This window comes from Sorex araneus, chromosome X (assembly GCF_027595985.1).
Source record: "Sorex araneus isolate mSorAra2 chromosome X, mSorAra2.pri, whole genome shotgun sequence".
NCBI classification, from domain to species: Eukaryota; Metazoa; Chordata; class Mammalia; order Eulipotyphla; family Soricidae; genus Sorex; species Sorex araneus.
Window position 1 is genome coordinate 253,619,070 of NC_073313.1, and position 24,176 is coordinate 253,643,245.

Genomic DNA, 24,176 nt, shown 5'->3' on the forward strand with positions numbered 1-24,176 from the left:
CTAGCCCTTCAACACTTATTTTAAAAAGGCAGAAACAGGATAGCTTGGTGATGGATGTGGTGTTGGAATTGTATGCATGAGAAACCGTCACTAATAATATTATAAATCACAGAATGAAGAAATAAGTACAAAGGGAAAATAAATAGGCATAAACAATTATTTTTGTAACAAATATCCTAGATTTCCGGCTAAAAAAATAAAAAAGGTATAAGGATAGTATAAAAATAATTAAGTGCTAATTATAAGATAATGTACATTTATTGATAAATATGTCCCAAATAAGAAATACATTAAGCAATTATTAATTAAGAAAAGTATTGACAGCAGTATAATAATAATGAGGAATATTAACAACCCTGGCTTGAGCGATAGCATAGTGGTAGGGCGTTTGCCTTGCATGCAGCCGACCTGGGTTTGATTCCTCTGCCCTTCTCGGACATTCCAGCAAGCTACCAAGAGTATCTAGCCGGCAGGGCAGAGCCTGGCAAGCTACCAGTGGTGTATTCGATACGCCAAAAACAGTAACAACAAGTCTCACAATGGAGACTTTACTGGTGCCCGCTCGAGCAAATCTATGAGCAACGGGATGACACTGAACAGTGATTAACAACCCACTTAAATTTTGGGCAGACCAAGTAAACAAAGAATAAATAAGGGAATAAAAGTCTTAACTGACAAAATGGAATAAGTGGATCTGATAAATAATTGGCTATTTTGTCCCCAAGTGTCAAACTTTATATTTTGGGGGAGGGGCAGAGTGGCAGTGCAGAAGGAATGGTGTTTGTCTTGGACACGGCCGATCGAACTTCAACCCATGGCCCCCCATATGGTTCTCTGAGCCCCACCAAGATTAATCCCTGAGTGCAGAGCCAGGACTAACCCCTGAGCACAGGGGGTGTGGCCCTAAAACAAACAAAAAACTAAACACGCAAAATTTATATTTTTTCAAGTGCACACAAAACTTCTTTTTTAAGGATAGACCATGTATGTATTGGGAAAATAAAACAGCCATGAACAAATATATACAAATTAAAATAGCAAATGTCTTATGATCATTGTTTGAGTGGGCACCAGTAACGTCTCTCATTGAGAGACTTGTTGTTACTGTTTTTGGCATATCCAATATGCACGGGGAGCTTGCCAGGCTCTGTCGCGAGGGCTTGTTACTCTCGGTAGCTTGCCGGGCTCTCCGAGAGGGGCGGAAGAATAGAACTCGGGTTGGCTGCGTGAAAGGCGAAGGCCCAACCGCTGTGCTATCGCTCCAGCCCCTTATGATCATTATGCTATAAAATTAGAACTCAGTCAGAAAAAGAAATCAGATAAAAATCAGGGGGTAAAGTCACTTTGTTCACCCAATTACTGCATATGGTTCTCCAGCAGTTCAAGGAGTGATCTCTGAGCAAGGAGTGAACCCGGAACACCAAGGACTCTGGTCCCAACTTCTGCAACGCCCCCCTCCGCTCCCCGCAATTCCCACATTTATTTATTTATTTATTTGCTGTTTTGGGTCTCACCCGGTGATGCACAGGGGTTACTCCTGGCAGTGCTCAGGGGACCATATGGGATGCTGGGGATCGAACCCAGGTCGGCCGCGTGCAAGGTAAACGCTCTACCCGCTGTGCTATCGCTCCAGCCCCCACATTTATTTTTCATTTGGCATGGTGAGACAATATAGAGGTTAAGGCACTTGCTTTGGATTTAGCTGACTCTGATTTAACCCCCAGTACCACATATGGTCCTTTGAGCACCTCCAAGACTCATCCTTGTGCAAAGAACCAGGAATAAGTCCTGAGGATGGCAGAAAAACAGAACAACAAAGATTTCACACATGTAGAAAGAGAGAATATGCTCATGAATTATAAATTAAAGCATGCATTTAGATGGACTGGAGAATTATTATAAATATCAAAAATATTTAAATAAGAAAGTTAATAGTAATATAGGCCTTTGCAAAGTAATATGAAAAATCAAAACTAAAGAATTCAATCTTACACTAAAATCAGCTGGACTAACTAATAACAAACAAATATCAAAGTTAGAAGAAATGGGGCCAGAGAGAGAGAGAGAGAGAGAGAGAGAGAGAGAGAGAGACAGACAGACAGACAGACAGACAGACAGAGACAGAGAGAAAGAGAGAGATAAAGGGAGAGAGAGAATACAATGATAGCACATTGTTTCCTTACACATGGATGACCTAGGCTCTATCATTTTTACACTTTGTATGGTCCCTGAAGCTGACTTAGAGTGATCCCTGAGTGATTAGTCAGTAGTAATTAATTCCTGAGCACAGTTGGTTGAAATCCAAGCCTCAATCCCCCAAAGAAAGTTAACACAAGAAAGAAAATATTCAGAACAAAGAGGAAAAATTAAATTGAAAACAAAAGAAATACAAAATATCAAAGAAATGGAAAGTCATTTTTTCAAAGGGTTAAATAAAATCAATATACCTTCATCTTTTTAATGGAAGAGATTAAATGTTAATTAAAAATAATCAGGAGTAACGTAAGAGAATTTACAACAGATATGATAGATAGACCAAAGTTTATAGCAAACTATGTGCCCCCAAATTTGATAATGTAGAAAATGAACGGGTAACTTTTTATATAGAGTTTACCAATATGGAAACGAGAAAAAAGGACATCTTTGATTGATCACAAGTATGGAAACTGAATCAGTAATAGAAGAAATTGAAACAAAATAAAAAACAATCAGCAAAGTCCTAAACCAGATGGTTTTACCAGTCAAAATTACCAAACCTTAAAAGAAAAATGTAAACCAATTCTCCACAGATTCTTAGGGGGAAAAAAAATCAAAGAAGGAATGCTTCCAAATACATTTTATAAGGAGAACATTACCCTGATATCAAAACCAGACAGGGAGATCACACAATGTAAAAATACAGGCGCATATCTCTGTATTTTATCTAATATCTCTATTGGATGCAATAATTCTAAACAAAGTGCTGACAAACTGAATTCAATAAAGCATAAGATGGGTCGTACATCATGACTGATTGAGCATTATTCTAAGAACATCAGGATGACTCATCATACATTAGCCAACCAGTGCAAATATACTATATCAATGTTAAATACTATAACAGGAAAAACAATAATTTGGTAATATCAGTAGATATTGAGGAAGCATTTGACAGGATTCAGCACCATTATCTGATAAAATGTTATTAATAAAATGTGGAAAGAAAGAATGCATTTTAGCACAGTAATGACCATAACCTACAAACCAAAATGAATATAATTCTCAATAGTGAAAACTGTAAAAGCTTTTTCTTAAAAAAAAAAAAAAGAAATCAGGAGTAAGATCAGGCTCACTGATTTCACCACTTCTCTGAGTTTGTTTTAGGATTTTTTGCCAGAGAAATTAGACAGCCATAAAAAAAGACATCTGGATTAAAAAGAAAGTGTAGCTAGTTTTATTTTCAGGTTACATAACTCCAAGTTTCCACTAAAAATAATTAGAATCAATTTAATGGGTACAGAAAATTGACTGCTCCCAATGTCAATATACAAAATCTATTACACTCTTTAAAAAAAAGAATGAAAATAAAGTTTTAAAGGTAGCCCATTTACAATTGCTCCCCAAATAATTGAATTCCTAGGAATAAATTTATTGAAGGAGGCAAAGAGTTACATAACAAATATAGGATTTTAAAAGACATAGAATAAGACATTAAGCAATTGGAACATATTCCATGTATGGGAATAATTAGCATAGTCAAGATAACTATTTTTATAAAAAATAATGCACAAATTTAGTATAATCCAAATCAAAATTCTAAAGACATCTGAAAGGAAATAAAACCAAATATACTAAGGTTCTTATAAAACCACAAAAAGTCTTGAATAGCTACAGCAATTTTAAGAAAGAAAAAAAGAAAACAAGTAAGCTGCGTGTTTTGGACTTGAAACAATAATAGGAAGAATTGATTATTTAATCATTATAGAATTGGAATAAAAACGAACAACTAGCCTAAAGAGAGTAGAATTGAAAGTCCAGAAACACACCCATTAATCGATATTTAATTTATGACAAACAAGTGAAACTATGCAATGGAGAAAAGCTCTCATCTCTTCCACAATGGTATTGGAAAACTAGTCAGCCACACGCAAAAGTGAGCTATTCTCTAAGTGAAGATTTGTTGACATTATTGTAATGATGTTGCCTAAATTACAACAATGATAAAATAATACATTTGAAGTACATTCAAGATTATTAAGTACTGTCACTGTCACTGTCATCTCATTGCTCATCGATTTGCTCCAGCGGGCACCAGTAAAGTGTCCATTGTGAGACTTGTTATTACTGGTTTTGGCATATGAAATACGCCACAGGTAGCTTGCCAGGCTCTGCCATGTGGGCTACATACTCTCGGTAGCTTGCCGGCCTCTCCAAGAGGGGTGGATGAATCAAACCCGGGTTGGTATTAAGTACAAAGAGCATAATAATATTTGAGTGATATAATATACGTGAAATATTCCATTGTATACTTATATACATGTTCACTGGTGAGGAGTATCCCGTTGCAAGGTAGAGCTACCCATGGCCTATTTGATATGCCAAAAACAGTAACAAGTCTCACAATGGAGATATTACTGGTGTCACTCTAGCAAATCGATGAACAATGGAACGATAGTGCTACAGTGCAGTGCTACTTTATATATCATATATGTAAAGATACCTTTTGGATCTTGATCAAAGCAATGGGGGTAAAGAAAGTAAAGTATTCAATAAAGCTTCACTTGCTATTTCTTTTAGAAGAGATAAAAATTAATAAAAAGAATCACAAATAATGTAGGAGAATTTACAACAGATGCAATAGGAATTCAATGGGTTATAACAGGCTTCTATAAACAATAAACAATGTGACTATATTAAATTGACAAGCCTTTGTTCAGCAAAAGAAAATATAAACAGAATGACAAAGCCGTCTACTGAATGAGATAAGATTTGAATATCAGACATCTGATACTACCCAAGGAATATAAAGACCTTAACATAAAACAACCAAATCAGAAAGTGGGCAGAATATTTGGAAAAAACACATTTCCAAAGACAGTGCGCAGATAACTGATAGCACACAAAAAATGTTCATCATCTCTCATCATCAGTGAACTGCAGAATAAGCCTGCTATAATATGCTACCCCACATCTGTACAAATGGCACACATCAAAAGCTAGTATTACAAGGTTGAAAAGGGTGTAGAAAAAGAAACTCTCATACACTATTGCTGAAATGGAAATTGGTGCAGTTATTTTGAAAAACACTGGAGAATCCTTTAAGAAGCTAAAGATTGGTTTCAAGTTAGAACATTGAAAGCCTGACCTGTGCTGCTAACAGACTTGTAACTTATGATGAATCAAAATTTTAATAAGGAAAAACTAAAATAAAGAGCTTTTATATACTTTTATATCTGAAAAGTATATAAAAAAGATAAACTTTTATATCTGAAAGTTTCAAATTTTTGATCTATCAAAATGATAGAATCATTACTACAAATATATATACAAATATATGTAAATACACACACATATATATGTACACAGTTAAATATAGAAACAACCAAGTGCTCATTAATAGATTGGGTAAAGAAGATATGGTACATTTATGCAATGAAATGTTTTTCAGATCTGAAAAGTAATTTTTTCCATTTGTAACAAAATGGTAGGTGCAGAGAAATAAGTTAGAAAAAAAAGGGCAAGTATTGAATACTGGCAATATAAGATGATAATATTGATGAAAGGACTCCAAAATAAAGAGATGATTCAATGAACATTGATGATAGAACTAAAATTATCTGAGGATAAGAGAGCAAGTTGGTAGGGAGATAAGGTGTTGGTATCTAAAAACAAAAGGAACCTTACATTCAACACCGATTGGTCATTTTTAAATAGCACAGACCCAAGGAGGGTCATATTGACTTAGAATATTGATAACTAATTTTTATTTTAGTTAAGTTTCCAAGGTATGTTAATATTTTACTATTGAACAGATAAGAATCCCAATATTACACATCTCAGCTAAAAACACTAAGAACAAATTGGTATTATCATGTGGCCAGGGTTAGCAGAAGATTAGTTATTAGACTAAATATGGCCTTATATATGAATTTATGATTTTTTAATTTCAAGTTCAATAACATCAAGTAAAGCCTTTCTTTTTTAATTAATTTTTTTATAAACTTGCTCACAATGCTTTATTACATTCAATATTCGGAGACCAATCCCACCACCATTACATCTTCCCCTCACCATTATTTCCAATTTTCCCAACCACCACCCAAACCTTCCCTAATAGCAGACCCTAAAAATTTATTTGCATTGCTTGTTGTGAATAATTTGCTAAAAATTATCAAAAGGGTTTTCTTAGAGGAAAATCTGTGAAGATTGTATCTCACCCTGGATGCATTAAGCTCTCGTATAAGAGATTACTAACATGTTGCTGTAGGTTACGTCTGTGTGTTAATATTTTCTTAATTGAGATTGGTTGCTTTCTACTTTGCATCCCATCTAATGGGATGTGATGCTTCTGGTATCCTGGTATATCAGTGGTGTAGAGTAGGAGATGTGCGACTGCAAACGTGGATGCGCACTCCAGAATTCTAAAATTTTCAGTGGGATGATACAGTTGGAATTAAATTTTTAATTAGATGGTGACTTTGGGGTTCAGAAGCATCTCTGTAGTTTGTTGATCTCCTCTGAGATTTATTTATGAGTCTCTGGATCATGGCTGGTTAATGAGCAAATAGAGCCTTTCCTTTTTTTTTTTTGCTCTGTTCTCAGGAATTACTCCTGACGGTGCTCAGGGGACCATATAGGATGCTGGGAATTGAACCCGGGTTGGCCACCTGCAAGGCAAACGCCCTACTGGCTGCACTATTGTTCCAGTTCCAAATAGAGCCTTTGTTGATACTGAAAAAAAAAAATGGGAAAGGATTTACAGTCCAGGGAAGTTGATGTAATTACTATTAGACAGGAAAAATTCCTCCATTGTTTTCTTCCAGATTTTATTCTCCTAAAAATAGAACAATTTTCATTATGAATGGTAAAATATTTAATATGATATAGTATTAGTATGGCATTTAAGAGCATATACACTGAGTTCAGAGCATTTGGCATAAAGTCCTATCACTTTTTAGATACATGACTGGTGACTAGCTGTTAAATGGAGGAACTAATTTTCAAATTAATTATAGAATGCCAGGAGTCCTTGTAAATTCTGTGCATGGTAATGGCAGAGAATAAGAATAAGAATTTAGTAATTGTCAATTGTTGCTATCCTGCTACTACTGCCACTACTATCCTGTATCACTGTATCTCTGTCATCCTGTTGTTCATTGATTTACTTGAGCGGGCTCCAATAATGTCTCCATTAGTCCCAGCGCTGAGATTTTAGCAGCTTCTCCTTACTCGTTTTTCCTAATGATTGGAGGCTATTTTCAGGGTCAGGGGAATAAGACTGTTATAGTTACTGTATTTGGCATATCGAATACACCATGGGGAGCTTGCCAGGCTCTTCCATGTGGGTGGTTACTCTAGGTAGCTTGTTGGGCTCTCCAAAAGGCATATATATGATATGCCTCTAGGACTTTATGGAAAACGTGTAGAGTGTGTCTTATGATGTGTCCAGGTGGCCCAGGAATATGATTGCTCATGTGTGAGGCTCTACCCAAGCCTGTGGAAAGTGACCTGGAGCGTGGTGGTGATTGGGTCGTGGAGGTCGGCTGCTGGGGATGGGTCCCTTGGGGCAGCAAGGGCTCTCACCTGCCCCCCTCTGGGCCACCATTGGTGCGGAGTCTGGTGTCATGGTTACGGGGGTCTCATTTTATGCTCCTTCCAGGAGAAGCAGCCGTGAGTTCTGGAGGGGGGCCCATGAGAAGATTATCTGGCACAGGCAGGAGATGGCTTATGGGTGTGATTCAGTTGCCAGGGATTGGAGGAACCAGGTAGAGGATCTCTGCTCCGTGGTCCTGTTGAGCCCAGAGTCCAGGATCACAAAGTTCCGCATTACCTGGAACATTTTAGTTCCGCATTACCTGGAACTATTCTAGTACACATAATTTAATTTAATTTAAAGTTCAAAAAACATTAAACGAAGCCTTTCTTGATCTTAAATAAGATGCTACCTCTGATACTGCGGGGCTTCTTGGGGCTTTCAAAATGCTAATGTTGTCTCTGAGTTTGCAGAAAGGGTCTGTATAATTCAGCATATCCAAGACTTATTTAACCACTCACCCTTTCTGTATAAAACATCTGGCTGGTTTCATGTTTTCAGGCATACCATTTAGGAAATATTGTGACAGACATATCCCCATGAAATCCTGGCTCATATTCTTTAGCATTTAATAGAGAAATTCCTCTCACTTCCCTCGCCTTAGTCTCAAATTCTAAGTGTTCAAAGTATTCTATCCAGTACAGCACTAGTCCCTTCTCCCACAACCCACTCTAAACTCCCCAGATAGTACTCACTCAGCTTCTTCTTTAAACCAGTTGGCTCATGTCCCTTGCATTGTATTATTATTTGGACCTTTGCTCTGGATGTTGTCATATTTAATGGGACGTCGAGTTCCATTTCACTTTTATCCTTTGATTTTATTTTTTCATACTAAGTGTTCAGCTTAGCAACATTTTTTTATGCATGTTCAAGACCTAAGAGAGCAGATTTTATAAACACATGAAGCCTTGAAGTAGAACTTGATTTCCCCCAGAGGTGTGCATGAAAACTTCCTTGTACCCCTTCCCAACTTTTAGAGCTAATGTTTTGAGTCTTTTGTCCAGTTATAGTCAGTTACTTTCTCTTTGGAGACAATCATCTACTGGGCTTGGTAAGAATACCGTATTTCCTTTCAATAGACATAAAATTGTATTATAGTTTCTTGGTACTGTGTATCTTTCACTCTTTAAGTCCTTGTTTACTTTACATTTAGTAAGAAGGGATTGCTCCAATTATATTTTATTGAGCCTGATTTGATATACTTTGCCTAAAGATTATGGGTTTTAATAGAAATCTGGGTACAAGAATAGAAGTGCTACAGATCATTGAAAGGATTCACAGTGATGACGGCTGGCCCAGCCTTTTTGGAAAACAATATGGGCATGCCATAAAAAAAAACCCTAGAAATTGAGCTTCCATATGACTCAGCAGTACACTGGTGGGAATATATCCCAGGGGTGCTAAAGAGCACTGTAGAAATGATATTTGTACCTGTATATTCATTGCAGCACTGTTCGCAATTGCCAGAATCTGGAAATAATACAGTGCCTGAAAACAGGGAACTGGATAAAGAAACCATGTTACATCTACACAATGGAATACTATGCAGCTGTTCACAAAAAAATGAAGTCATGAAAGTTGCTTGTAAATGAATGGACATGGAGCTTATCATGATAAGTAAAATGAGTCACAAAGAGAGGAACAGACATAGAAGGACTGCACTCATTTGTAGAGTGTAGAATAACATAATATGAGACTAACACCCAAGGATAGTAGAGACAAGGGTCAGGAAGATTGCTCCATGGTTGGAAGCCTGCCTCATGAGCTGGGGAGAAGGCGGCTGGGATATAGAAGGGATCACTAAGTCAATAATGATTGGAGGGATCCTTGAGATGGAAGCTGAAAGTAGATAAAGGCCCAAACATAATGGCCTCTAAGTATCTGCATTGCAAACCATAATGCCCCAAAGTATAGAGAGAATAAGGGAGAAATTGTCCACCGTAGAGATGGGAGGAAGGAGATACTGGTGATATTGGTGGTGGACAATCTACACTGGTGGAGGGATGGGTGTTCGATCATTGTATGACCAAAACTCAGACATGAAAGCTCTGTAACTATATCTCACAGTGATTTAATTAAAAAGGGGGTATTAAAATGATTCACAGTAGAGGCCCTTAAGTTAACCAAGCTTCTGGACTATCGTTTATTAAATCGGTGATCTTGGGTAAATTAAGCTTTTACTGCAGTGTTCTCATGTATATAATGCTCTAATCCAGTGTCCCCATGTATTAAATGTTCTCAGTCATTGGGTTGCTGTTATTATTAAGACAATAATAATTATCAATCCGGACAGTGCTTCATACACAAAACTGTTCATATATATTATCTGAAATGAAGATACTTCCTCTCTTCCCTGGATTCTTGACTCCTGGAGCAGAAAGAGAGGAGGCTTTTAACGAGGAAGGATTTGAGCAAGAGGTTGCAGCTGCATAACAAAGTTGGATAACTGCTTTACTGGAGGCAGGGGAAGGTAGGCACAATATATTGGGAAAAAATAGTAGACGATCTTGAAAAATTATGGAAATATGCAAGGGGGGGAGTTCCTAAACAGTTTTAAAGAAAATCGTAATATTTTGAATGCTGAAGTTTCAGAAAACTAACTTTGGGAATAATAAGGGGGAAGAATTGGAGCAGAGACGCAATCGAAGCAGAGAGACCAATTAAGAGATTTAGCTCTGCCTTTGTATGTTTTTTTTCTGTTTCTTCTTCCCTTGGTTCCATTTCCTTTTACATAATAGGAATCCGTTTTCCATGTATCCTCCATTGATAAACCTTGACGAGACTCTCCTTGAATTTTGTAATATTTATCTATCTGACTAGGCCTATTTAGTTCACCTGACCCCCGGGGAATGGATTCCAAAACAAAATACATCATACATTGCATGTTTTATTTATAAGCCTCAGCCCTCCTAGCTGCTGACCAACACAATAATATTGTTTCAGAGAATCGCTCTCTCCTTTTGGTTTGTGCTATGTAGTCACAGTTCTGTGACCCTTTCCAAGGGTAAATACTATATTTATGCTCAAAGAATTAAAAAAAAAACACCAGAAGAGAGATTGGATGACTGTTAGTCTCTTGATTAGAATACATGCATAAGTTTAGCAAAGCAGAGTTTTTTTTGAATCATATGAAACCATAACCCTATTTATACCAGAGACGGTTGCACCGTGAACACCTCCAATTCAGTTAGATGTGCAGTACAGTCTGCTGATGACCTTTCTGCTGCTTGTCAGCACCTTTCTATTAAACTCTTGGTCTGCTTAAAATAGAGCACCAATGCCTCTGGGCACCTCACTTTTGAAAAACAAACTAAACCATCAGATAAGACCATAGGGACTTGGGCTTTATCTAACGCTACACACTCTTTTTAAAATTGATTCACTTTTCTGCCAACCCAATATGTCCATGAAATAGCCTAGATGCTGCTACAAGAACAATTATTATTCCGCCTGAGGTGACTCGTATGGGCTCAAGGCCTGCAAACATCCATTTATACTGAGATGGATTGGAGATAAAGCAGACACGAGTTGGCACTTCAGGCAGGCAAAGATTGTCAGACACGCTGCCTGGTGACAGCTGGAGGACGGCCCCGTGGCCTGACGGGAGAATACACGTCCACGTTTCCCACAAACCATGGGAACATGCTACATTTCATCCAAGTACTGCAAGAGTCCAAAAGCCCTTGAAATCTGAATGGTCTGAATTTTCAAACAGATAGACTTGAAGTCTGTCGGCAAACATGAGAGTCCCTACGGAAACTTCAATTCACTCGTGCTGTATCTTTCCCTATAATTGAAAGCCAAGTTGCAATTAAATGTAATTCAAGCTATACATAATTGCAACTCATCCAGAAGAGATTATTTTTTGAGAGTTTCAAAATGAGAAAATGTGCACATTCCTTTACAGGTTTCATTGAAATAACATTGATTTAAATAAATCCATAAACATATAGATTGTAGTGGGTGATATTTCTGTAGGATTGCATGTATATACAGATGCATTTCTCAGATTCATATTAATCTCATTAGTGATGTCATTTTCTGAAAGTCGAAATCCTGAAATTTTGTTATCACTGTATTGCTGTCATCCCATTGCTCATCAATTTATCAAGCGGGCACCAGTAACATCTCCATTGTGAGACTTGTTACTGTTTTTGGCCTATGGCGACTCTGCTGTGTGGTTGAGATACTCTCCATAGCTTGCCAGGCTCTCAGAGAGGGGCGAAGGAATTGAACCTGGGATAGCCGGTGCAAGGCAAATACCCTACCAGCTGTGCTATCGCTCTAGCAATGCCTGGCCTTATAAGGTGAGATATTTGTGTATGTGTCTGAACTTGATATGTTTGTGTAGTCGCAATTTAGTTCTCAGTGACTTATCATCACCACCAACCCCCACTCCTCCCCACTCACCCCTGCACCCCTTGACATCATAGTATACTTTCTAAGAGGGGAATAGAAGTTAAGAGGGAAATAGAAGTTAATATCTAAAGATATTTAAAGTTATGAAAACTAAGGCACCTATTGTTTTTCAAGAGGACTGGACAGTCAGATTCTAAAAATTTCAGTCCTATCTAAAAATGAAGTGCACCAAAACTTCACATCTTTTCAAAGTTGCTGAATGATATTTACCTGGAAACTGGATTCACCACTTAGAACATTAAAGATACATGTGGAATATGTTCAAGTTATTTAATTAGTCAAAATAAAAAATGGTGTTAATGACCTGGGTTCAATCTCTGGCATCCTATATTGCTGAGTGCAGAACCAGGAATAAACCCTGGGCATCACCAGATTTGACCCCCGAACAAGCAAACAAAAAGAAGTGTTATAAATGTCTGAACTGAATACCAAACTAACCCATTTTTAATCTCATTGGCTTACATTTTCTTACATAAACCATTAAAAGTGCATAATGTTGCTTTGCATGAGGGAGTTCAAGTATAAAGGGCAAGAACAAAATCTAATCAACTTGAGTTCTTGCTTTCAGTGAATCACACTAATCTCACTTTGTCACAAAATGCAAAGTCACAAATAAGTTCAGCACAGTTCAATAATTTCCAGTAGCAAATACTTATTTTGTCCAAAATATTTTGTTTCCAGGTAAAACTCAATGTCAAGGTATATATTGATCACTTAGATTTAATTGAGGAGAGAGGGAAAGAGAAAGAGAAGAGAGAAAAAGATATTGAGGGAGAGAGAGAAAAGAGAGAGAGAGAGAGAGAGAGAGAGAGAGAGAGAGAGAGAGAGAGCAGTTCTATAACAACTAGGGCAGAAAATAAACCAAGATAGTTGATTCAGATGCAGGTCTTGAAAAACACAAAGGCCATCTGTGGTATTTAGGGAATTTCTGGCATAGTTCAGATTTGAATCTTCCCAGTGTCCAAGAAAATTCTAGCTACTAAATAGAAACTATAGGAATCTATAGCTTAAAGGGCTACTGGGAGTATCCCAGAAATAGTCCAGTAAACCTTAGTGATCTGGTTCTTACTTTAGCATTGAACACTGACTAATTTTGAATGTTATTACCAGTAAAACACATTTTTATTTTTATTTTTTTTTAAATTTATTTATTTTTAATTAGAGAATCACCGTGAGGGTACAGTTACAGATTTATACACTTTTGTGCTTATACTTCCCTCATACAAAGTTTGGAACCCATCCCTTCACCAGTGCCCATTCTCCACCACCCGTAAACCCAGTGTCCCTCCCACCCTCCCCAATCCCATCTCCCCCCCACCCCACCCTGCCACTGTGGCAAGGCATTCCCTTCTGTTTTCTCTCTCTAATTAGCTGTTGAAAAACACATTTTTAAATTGAATCTTGAGCTTCCAATTGTCAGGAATTAGATTTCTAGTTCCACAATAAAGATTGTTACTTGTCCACAATCCGGGGACACTTTATTTCTATGACTTTCATATTACAGTGTGTGCCTCCTTTAGTTTACAAACAGACATGATCATATAATTTTTAAAGTCTTCAGTAATTTTTGTTTAGGTTTATGATGCATTTCCTTCAACACAAACCCTAACCTGGTCTAGTCTTGCTCCATTCAGTTTTTCTCAATGCACTTAATTTCTTAATCATAAATGGTTTTCTGTTTCAGATCCTGACTTCATTTCGCACTTTTTCTTGGGCTATTTCCTTGGTCATTATCCATTGTATAAGTGATATCATCTTTCAAGGTCTACACAGAACCTTAATCACAATAATATATATTTAATGATATGAAAAGTCAATGATATCCTAGTCTTTTTTCATTAGTATTTCCTTTGTTGTAGTGCTTACCATATTAAATTAGTAGTATGGGACATATGTATTTCCTGTGCAAGATGGTTTTTGAAGAAAATCGAAATCCCTGCATAAGAAAGTATCTAAGGTATGAAAGGGCAGAATTCTTGACAGAGTTCTTCATGTTCAAGATCAGTTATAAAAATAATAATAGCAGTGACATTTGAAGAAAACTCAAGATAGTATCTGAAGTCTTCCATGAATGAGGAACAAGGTCAAGAAGTGGGTAGGTGATCATAGCATGAGAGCAATTATCATATGTTTGGGAAATATAAACCTTGAAATGGCAAGTGGTTTTGCCAGCAGCTGAGATAGGCCAATGTCTCAAGTTCTAGAAGATTCTAGTGATTGGGTTAGATTTTAAAAGTCTTGGCCTTGAGGTTACACAATTTAATGTCAGAGATGGAGCTAGAAAAATAAGTGTAGTGTTACTTCCTCTCCTCTACTTTGGCTAGTTTAAACCTCTAGAGAAAGTTCAGAGGAAAGACATAGGAAAAAGAAGTGGAAAGGTATTTCTTGGAAAAAAAAACTGTTAACAGGTGGAAGAAAACAGCCAGGTAGGTTGAAGCTGAATGATCCTAATAATTGTTGTGTAGATGACCAAGCACATTTTTATAAAATCATAATAGAGAAGTCCTCTGTGGGGGGTCAGGAGACGTTAGTTCTTAAGGCTTGCTTGGATATGAATTCATTGTGTTGACCTTCGAAAGGCCACTTTCTAAGGTTGAGTCTTCCACTTGGTTAAAATGAGAGATTTTGAGTAGAAGGTTTCAATTCCCTGCCAAGTTGGACATGCAGGGTTTTGAAAGTCCCTGTTTGAAGTGTTGCGATTGCTGAGAAAGTGGCTGTGAGGCCTTAACAGTCAGTGCTCCGAGGCAGACTGAAAGGTAGGGTCCTTCAGTGTCGACTCCCAATGGTATTTTTTACCTGTGCTATATTGTCTAGATGCTCTTTGGAGTTAACTTTGTTCCTATACCCTAGACATGTATCTAGAAATCAAGAGTGGTGAAAAAGGGGAGAAGGTAGAGAATTGAAACAATAGTTTTCATATAAAGTTGCTTTGTATTGTGAGCAGCACATCCTCTAATCCCTGGAAACCTGAGGAAGCGAGTACTGTAAGTGTTTCAGAACTGACTATCTGTGAATTCATGATCTTTAGTCTCCAAGGAAGCAAATGTCAGCCTTTGGTAACTCAGGAGACTGGAGTGCCCTCCATCACTTCATGATTTGCTTTATCCCACAGGCTACCAATTTTCCCTCTTCCACTAAGTCAATATTGCCACTGAACAGGTTATCTCTCTGGGTCACAGAGAAAGAGGCTTTGCCACAATTGAGCCATTTCTAATAAATAGTAGTTTTTATCTATTTATAGCTGTTTGTGCAGTCATTTATCTAGACAGTCTGTGTGTAACTTTTAGGAGAGTTATTTAATTGTTCAGAGCTGACCTTTCCTCTTGTATTAAAATTAAGCACATCAGTGTCACAGTACTGTGAAAATTTTGTAAGATGATTTTTCAAAAAACTGCAAAACACAACAGACTTATTGGTTATTATATGTGGCTGGACAAGTAATGGTCAATAGTTATATTTATTTCCTCATCCCCTGAAGAAAATTATTTTCTGTACTCCAGATATTTTTGTCATTTTTATCTTGTGAAGTATAATCTACTCCATCTATTTCACTTAAATTTGCCAACTTGGTAGCTTTATATCAGATTGGCCAAATTTTTAGTAAATCCATTCCAACCAGGAATCCTTGTTATTGTTGGAAATCCAAATCATTAGTTGATGCTTTGTAGCTGCCAAGACCTTACCACAATTGTAGAAGTAATCACGGGAATCAGACTTACACCTGAATTCCTTTACATTTGTTCATTTAAATCTGATCCTTGAAGTATTTGTTTTACTCATTATGCCACCTAATTTGCCTAACCTAAATCAGGGCCCAGTCAGCACTCAAATCCTGGGGTAGTTGGGGTTTTGGAGTCAGGAGGACTATTCAATTCAGTCCAGGAGGAATGTCTGTGATGTAAAGGTGAATGTAACTGTGTGTGTGTGTGTTTTGTGTGTGTATGTGTGTGCAGATGCAGGTAATATAAACTAACAGCGTTCCTTTCGCCCACAATTACAAGTACTGTTGGGGGTAAATTTTAGTTAATCCATAAGTGGTTATAAGATACGGCTATTAGTAAGGATAAAAGGATGTTTGTCTTCATATATCTGTTTAACCTGAAAAAACACAATAGATATGAAGTGGATGAATATATTCTAATTAATCCCCGTAGAAATATATAATGTGTGGCCCCACTAATGCCAGAGAAAATAGGTATTATTCCGCACAGCAGAAGTGCTGTTTGAAGCGGCAGCTATTCTGCACCCAAAGCTTGCTTAGTGTAAAATTGGTACAGCCATGACCATGGCCTTGAGTCATATCTCACAGTTGCCTCATTAGCTAGAAACCCTGCCTCAGAACAGGATGTGGAAACCTGTGGTTGGTCAGCTCTTAGAGAGAGATGAGACCTGAACCCCCAGACGGTCACAACCAATAGGAGTTTGATATGCACTTGACCTATAAAAAAAAAACTGCTAGAAGTGGCCAATCAAGTAAAAAGTCACCAGGAAGTTAGCTAGACCACCAAGAATTGGGCAACTTGCAGAAATCTGGTATAAAAAGGGTCAGAGGATGCTCTCCTATGAGACAGGATGGCCCTGACTGAGCAGCTTCTCAGCCTTTTCAGCTTTCTGACCTCAACACTTCCTTGACTTGTGCCGAATAAAACCTTATACTACAAAACTACATCCAATTACGATGCAGAAGAAATTGAGAAGTTCTACATGAGGCTGGAGAAGTTCTATAAAGAAGACCACACCTTCTACAAGAACATTGTCAGTGATTTCAATGCCAAGATAGGACTGAGAAGGTCGCCCGAAGAACTCCACATTGGGACCCATGGCCTAGAATGAAACAAACAGGGTGAGAGGCTATCTGAGTTCATTATGTTGACCAAGACTATCCATGGTAACTCACAGTTCCAGAAGGCTGAATCTAAACGTTAGACATAGGAGTCTCCTAGTGGACAGTTCCACAATGAAATTGACCACATCATATTGAAGGTTTTGCCTGACCGATGTCGCTGTTGTCCCAAAATTCTAAACAGGATCGGACTACCATCTCCTTTGTGCAAAATTCTACTTCACAGAGTGGAGAGAAAGGTCTTCAAAGTTTAAGTTTAAGAAGAGAACTCCCAGAATGACCACCAACTGGGAACTCTTTGGCACTATTGCGGCAACGTGGGAAAGACGCAATCATTGACAACATCGACAAGGAATTTGATCGACTGATTCAGCACCTCCATGACTTTACAAAGAATGCCGAGAGTGGGAAGGCCACAAACAGACTCCTATCTTTGGAAACTCTAGAGCTCATTCGCCAATGTGGTTTGGCATAGCCTCAGGCAACCATAAGCTAAAGTCTGAGCTCGCAAAGTTGTGCAGAGAAGCGATAAAGGAAGACCTCAAACGAGACAGCATCCCTTATTCTTGGGAGAGCATCTTCCCTAAAAACAAACTAGTCCGTGATGTTCCATTTGCTCTCAATGGGATGAACATCTCTGAATGCAGCATCTGTGTGTACCTGGGTCGAGAACTCAACATGAGGAACGACTTGGCACCAGAACTGCGTAGAAGGAAGAAAGTAGTGTTAAACACCTTCAAGAGTGTCAAAGAAGTGGTTAAGAGGACAAAGAACCTCTGGCTCTGGGCATATCTTTTTGACTCCACCATTTTTCCTGCATTAACATACGCCTCAGAGACCTGGGCCCTATGCAAACAGGATGAGAACACTATTTGGGCATCCCAAAGAGGAATGGAAAGAGCTATGCTTGGAGTATCACGTTTCACTCAAGTAAGAGAAGGAATCCGGAGTTCCAACCTCTGTTGATAGTCAAGAATCAGGGATGCTGTCTCGTTTGCCAAGGTGTCAAAAATCATATGGGCCAGACACGTAATGCGATTCAGAGATGACTACTGGACTAGAGCTGTTAGTGACTGGATTCCACGAGATGTCAAAAGACCACGTGGCCGCCCACCTACGAGATGGTCAGACTTCTTTTTCAAAACCCTGAATGAACAGTTTGAGGCTCTTCATGTTCCTGGAGCTAGCAGATATCATTGGACTATACTAGCACTCGACAGGGACGAATGGAGATATTACTGGCGCCTGCTTGAACAAATCGAAGATCAATGGGATGAAAAGGGATACAAGTGATACTACAAAACCCACTGCTTTGCGTGGTCTTTTGGATACCAGACCCTAACAATGCACCTTTCAAAATTACATATTTTGATTTTACTGCCACAATCTTAGGGGGCAGCAAGCTTATGGATATAGTTCTGCGACAGATTAATGTCTATGATAATATTAATTAGTGATTCTTATCACAGCAAGCAAAGGGGTATGGTACAGCAGATAACAGATTGGATTGTGTTGACTTGATAGTTCCAATGATACTATGCTCACTTTATCTGTGATGTGTAAATCTGTTTAAGTCGCTGAGGTTAGAAAATTCTTCCCTTCTGTGTTCTGACCGGAGAGGGTTTCACACAGGGATTGCTAGGCAAGATGACTTCTTCACTTTCCTGGGGTCTGTGTCTCTATTAAGGTTTTTCCCTCACTTATTCAAATCCTCAACAGAGATAATGGGATAGCACAAATGCCTTCAAATTGTCTATCAGTTTTGTGCCCTAAGTCTGACTTACTCCTCTCCCCCACCAACTCACACATACCACCAAGAAATTCTCAGAAGTCAATCGGATATCCTGCATTCTGCTTGTTCTGGCATACAGTGACTGCCCCACATCCCACAAACCAAGTAAGACCGTCCTTCTCTTCCCACACTTCTCCCACACTTCTGATCAACTGGCCCTTCACCATAGATTCCCACTAAAGACTCAGAAAAGCCTTTTACTTACTAGATCATCAGTTCTGAAAGGACAATCAGTTGGATAGAAAGATGCATAAGGCAAGGTATTGAAAGGTCATGGAGCTCCCATGCTTTCTGGGAGAATCATAATCCCTCGAATCTCCTTATGTCCTCCAATCTGGAAACTCTGAACTCCATCCTTTTCATTTTCTTTTGTGGCTGCATATTTTTTGTCTATACCAGGAGATGCTCAGGGATGCTCTCAGCTCAGTGCTCTTCAGTCACTTCCAGAAGTGTTCTGCAAACCATGACATGCTGGGGAACAAACCAAGTTCTCCTGGCTGTGAAGCATATGTTCAGCCCTTTGATCTCTCTCTCTGACCCCGTCCTTTTACATTTGTATGAAATCTGTCACATAGGACTGATTGATTAGATTAGTGGTTACGGCCACTGGTGATTGAACTCAATTTGTAGTCACCTCTTCCCTCCAGAAGTCAAGGAGTGATTTTAACCCTCTATCCTGGATACTCTGTCAACCAGCATCCATTCAAAGGAAGATGCCAAAGTCACCTCTTTAGCATAGCAGAAGATAATTTTATCTGCCTAGGTACTTAGGAAACAAGAGGATATGCAGAAGAGCTCTATTCCAGGAAGTAGATAAAAGTGTCCTCCATACAGTCTTACTGTCCCTTTGCTCCTGAGCTTTTTGTGTATGGTCAGGAAGGAGTGGGCAGGTCTGTGAAGAGTAGTGGCCTTGAAAATCAGCGAAGTAACAGTGATGGTCAGGACAGATCCAGTGAATCGGCGAGTTCTCGCTTGCAGAAGAATGCAGAAGTGGGGGGAATCTGAGAGAGATTAAGGATTGGGTTCTTGCCTAATGTGGGGAGAAGAGATGTGGCTGAATGTCTCCCCACTAAGGACTCAGGGCTGAGTGCTCTGGAAGAAATTGATATTCTCAAAGAATTCCTGCCTTGAAGATACTAAGTTTTGTCAAATCAAATACCACAGGTTAATTTCTTTTTCACAAAATGAAAGAAAAATATCCCTATAGGTTCCAAAAGAACACCACCCAAGAAAAATGTCTGTGGCATTTAAATGCCTTAGGTCAAAGTCTAGAAGAGTGATTGAGGGAATTGTAAGTGTACAAGGTTGGCATTTTGTAGAAAAATATAAATGTGTGTTTCTATGGTCTGCTCTTGCCCATTTTGGTTTGCGCAATAACGAGCACATTTTTTTTTCCTATGACAAAGTTTAGAAATTTGTTCTTATAATGGGTTACACTATTTGAAATGATATCTGACCTACATATCCCAATATGTCTGAACATTTTGTCCCCCTAAAATCCAAAAGTGCAACCCACAGCAGCTGAACAAAACCTGCCGCTTACTCAGGCATTTTTTCTCCAATTATTTGGCCCAACCAGTTAATGCCAAGAATTTCCCTGCTTCTTAGAAATGGAATGGAGGTTTAAAGAGTACTTGAGACTTACTAATGCAAAATAGTATCATATTTTAAAACATGTAGTTGTTGTGGTTCTATAAGAAGAGCTGCAAGATTTCCAGATCCTTTTGTTTCATCCAAATGGCTGAGTGCCACACTGGTATCAGCTGCAATGTGACTAACTAGTGGTATTCTGAGCTACTTTCTGCAAGTGGCCTAGAGAATACTGAATTTGCCAGGGAATGCCAAGTTTCTGCCCTATGATAGAGCATTTTAAGATTGGAGAAAGAAGAGAAAGGCTCTTATTGCTACAGGAATTTAAATTCTGTGCCTTTGTCAGCTTTTTTCTGTGGGCAAGTAACAAATTCCTCAGTGTCTGTGAAGTGATGCACATCGGGATTCTTGAAATATTTCACCAGACTCAGTCTCAAGTACCTAGAACCTGCACCTGCAGGGTATCATTGGAAGGAGGCAAGACTCTTCTTAAGAAACCTCTGAGATAATACACCTTTTTCAAGTGTTAATTTGAGATACTGTGACTTCCACCACACACTAAACCACAACCTACCCAAAGAAGCAGCCTGGAGAGAAGGTCACCAAGACAGACTTGAGGTGATGATGCCAAGTGAAATTAGTAAATAGAAGATAATTATTGGGCAATTTCACTGGTCTGTGAGAAATGAATACTTAAAGCAAATGAACTGGCAAAACAACAAACTGACCCAGAGACTCAGAGAACATTAAGTCCTAGACTCGGAGGGAAATGGGGAGTTTGGAGGAATGAGTAGAGGAACTTTCCTGTTGGTTGCTGTAGTCCTAGACATTTAGCGGTGGGAATGGTGACAATTATCTAGAAGCGTGAAACTAAACATCTTGAATTTCATGGTATTGCAAAATCAGTAAGTGAATAAGTAAAAAGGAAAATGGTAACCTAAGATACAGAGACTTTTAAGAGAAGGCAGGGAGAGAAAAGTTTAGTTAGCAATGATCTCCACTGAAACCAGTTAGGAAGAACTGGAAAATCTTACCAAATCTACTGCACACTCCTTTGTCATATAAAATTGCCCTTTTTTTTTTTGTGAGGGTTTTTCCATTTTCAACATAGCTCTGTGTGTGTGTGTGTGTGTGTGTGTGTGTGTGTGTGTGTGGTTTGGGGGCCTCATTCAACAATGCTCAGTGGTTACTCCTTGCTCTGAATTCAGGAATCACTCGTGGTGGTGCTCAGGGTCCCATATGAGATGCCAGGGATCAAACCTAGGTTTACTATACGCAAGAGATACTGTCTATATGCTGTACTGTTGCACTGGTCCCCCACCAAACCTTTTGATACCTTCATAAAGAACAATTCCAGAATCAGTTGAAAGGGACATCTTCCCCAAGAACCCTTTATTGAGAACTAAGAAATTTGTGTCAGAAAAAGAGAAAAATATCTAGAGTAAGAGTTCCCCTATGAGAATATTGACATCATAAGATTATAAAAGAATCATAAAAGTTATAGATTCATTTATTCATGGAAGGCCCATAGTTCCAATTGTGCTATAATAGTGCTGGTATTTGTATATGATACTGTCACTGTCACTGTCATCCTGTTTCTCATCGATTTGCTCTAGCAAGCACCAGTAATGTCTCCATTGTGAGACTTGTTACTGTTTTTGGCATATCGAATATGCCACGGGTAGCTTGCCAGGCTCTGCCGTGCGGGCGAGATACTCTCGGTAGCTTGTCGCGCTCTCCGAGAGGGGCGGAGGAATCGAACCCGGGTTGGCGCGTGCAAGGCAAACGCCCTACCTGCTATGCTATCACTCCAGACCATATATGATACACAAGATGAAAAAATATATATGTTGAGCCCGGAATATAGTACAGTGGATAGGGCACATGCTTTAGTTGTGGCCAACCTGGGTTATATCTCTGGCATCCCATGTAGTTCCTCTAGATTCACTGGAATGATCCATGAGTATAGTCAGGAGTAAGATGACCACTGCCGGGTGTGGCACCTCTAAGAAAAAAAACAAAGAAAAAAGAAAATGTATGAATCTTCTTTGTCCTAGAAAAAGTGTGCAAATCCCAGGATAGACTTACCTTCAACATTTTATGTTTATATTGTATCGTCATTCACCCAAGTACCTCCAACCGGAACAATAGACTTCCTTTCATTCTTTCTTTCTTCTCATTTACAAACATTTATTGAACACCTATTATATTTATACTGGGTGTTTTGGGTGCTATTTAAGAGAATAAGTTAAGTTTGCCTCTTTGTACAAAAGATATGATTATTTTCTTCATAAAACTTTTTTTTGTAGTAGAGAATGACAGATCATCAAATAAATAACTAAGTAAATCGTATTGCAGAAAGTGATCAGCACCAAGATCAATGAAGTAGAGCAGGAGTCAGTGGATGGGACCCTGTGGAAGAATTGCCATTTGCAGAAGTCAATGGAGCTCCTTAGAGCAGGTGACTTGTGAATGAGACAGAGTGAGAACGTGAGCATGAGAGATGGGACAGTGAGCAATGTTTCAGTCCCATGCAAAGTCTCAGGAATGTCAATGTATTCCTGCCTCAGCCATCAGTTCAGTACCCTGAACATAATCTTCAAAGTCAATTTCCCTTCTATGACCAGAAAAAAATCTAACAACTGCAGATTCTGATTCAGTGTATCTGGGGTAGGGATTGACATTTGTATTTTGTGAAATGGGGAGCATTTTAGATGTTCCAGGTGGCTCTTTGGGGGAAACCACTGATCTAAATCAAAATAAGAACGCCCTCCAGATGTGCTGAGAGTCATTCAGCCTGTGCTTAAACATTTCCAGTAATGGGAAGTTATTACCTCTTTTAGAGGGATCACTCCATAAAATATGTATAACACTTTATTAATTTATTCATTTATTCAACAAAAAATGTGTAGCCTTCCTACTGTGAGCTAGGTATTGGAGATACATGATCATATGTTCTGAATCTTCATTGCTTTTCATTGCTTTTTGTTTGGTTCTGATGGCAAAGTGTATTTGTTTTAGTATTACATAGTTTGGAAAAATATAAAACACATAAGGGAGAAATAATGCTCTTTACATTACAGGTAGCAAGGTTAAAATTTTGTTGTATTGATTTCTTTTTATCATGTTGAAAAGGACTAGATGCTATTTATACAAAACACTTTTCACTGTGTGCTTTTAGAGTTTAAATTTCTACTTATATTACATAATAATAAAGTTATTGCATGCATATGTATATCCATATAATATGTACATGTGAATATATATGTATGATGATTATTTAGTTTATTTACCAATCTGTAAATTTCTAGAGAAAATCCTGAAATTAATTTTCTTATAAACTTTCTCAGTATTATTTTCAGCTCTTCTGACAAGGCAGGCAAATATCTATAAGTGGAACTTCTGAATTAAAAGATACAAATTTGTAAGTCTTCTCTACTTTGTTAAGTTCCTCTCTAGAAAGAATGATTAATCTTGATTTCCATTTGAATTACATAAAAGCCTTCATATTTTCACACTCTCAGCAATACTGGTGTTTCATTCTTCTTATTAAAAATCTCTAATTGTTAGAAAGTTTTTACTTGTACTGAACTTAATTTGCCTATTCAAGTCTTCAACCTAATGATCTGACTTTTGTCTTCTTGAGTTTTGTGGGAGAAGTTCAATCCTCCTTCTTTAAAATAGAATTTCAAATATTTGAAAATAATTATCACTTTGTATGTTACTTTGTTATCCTTCAT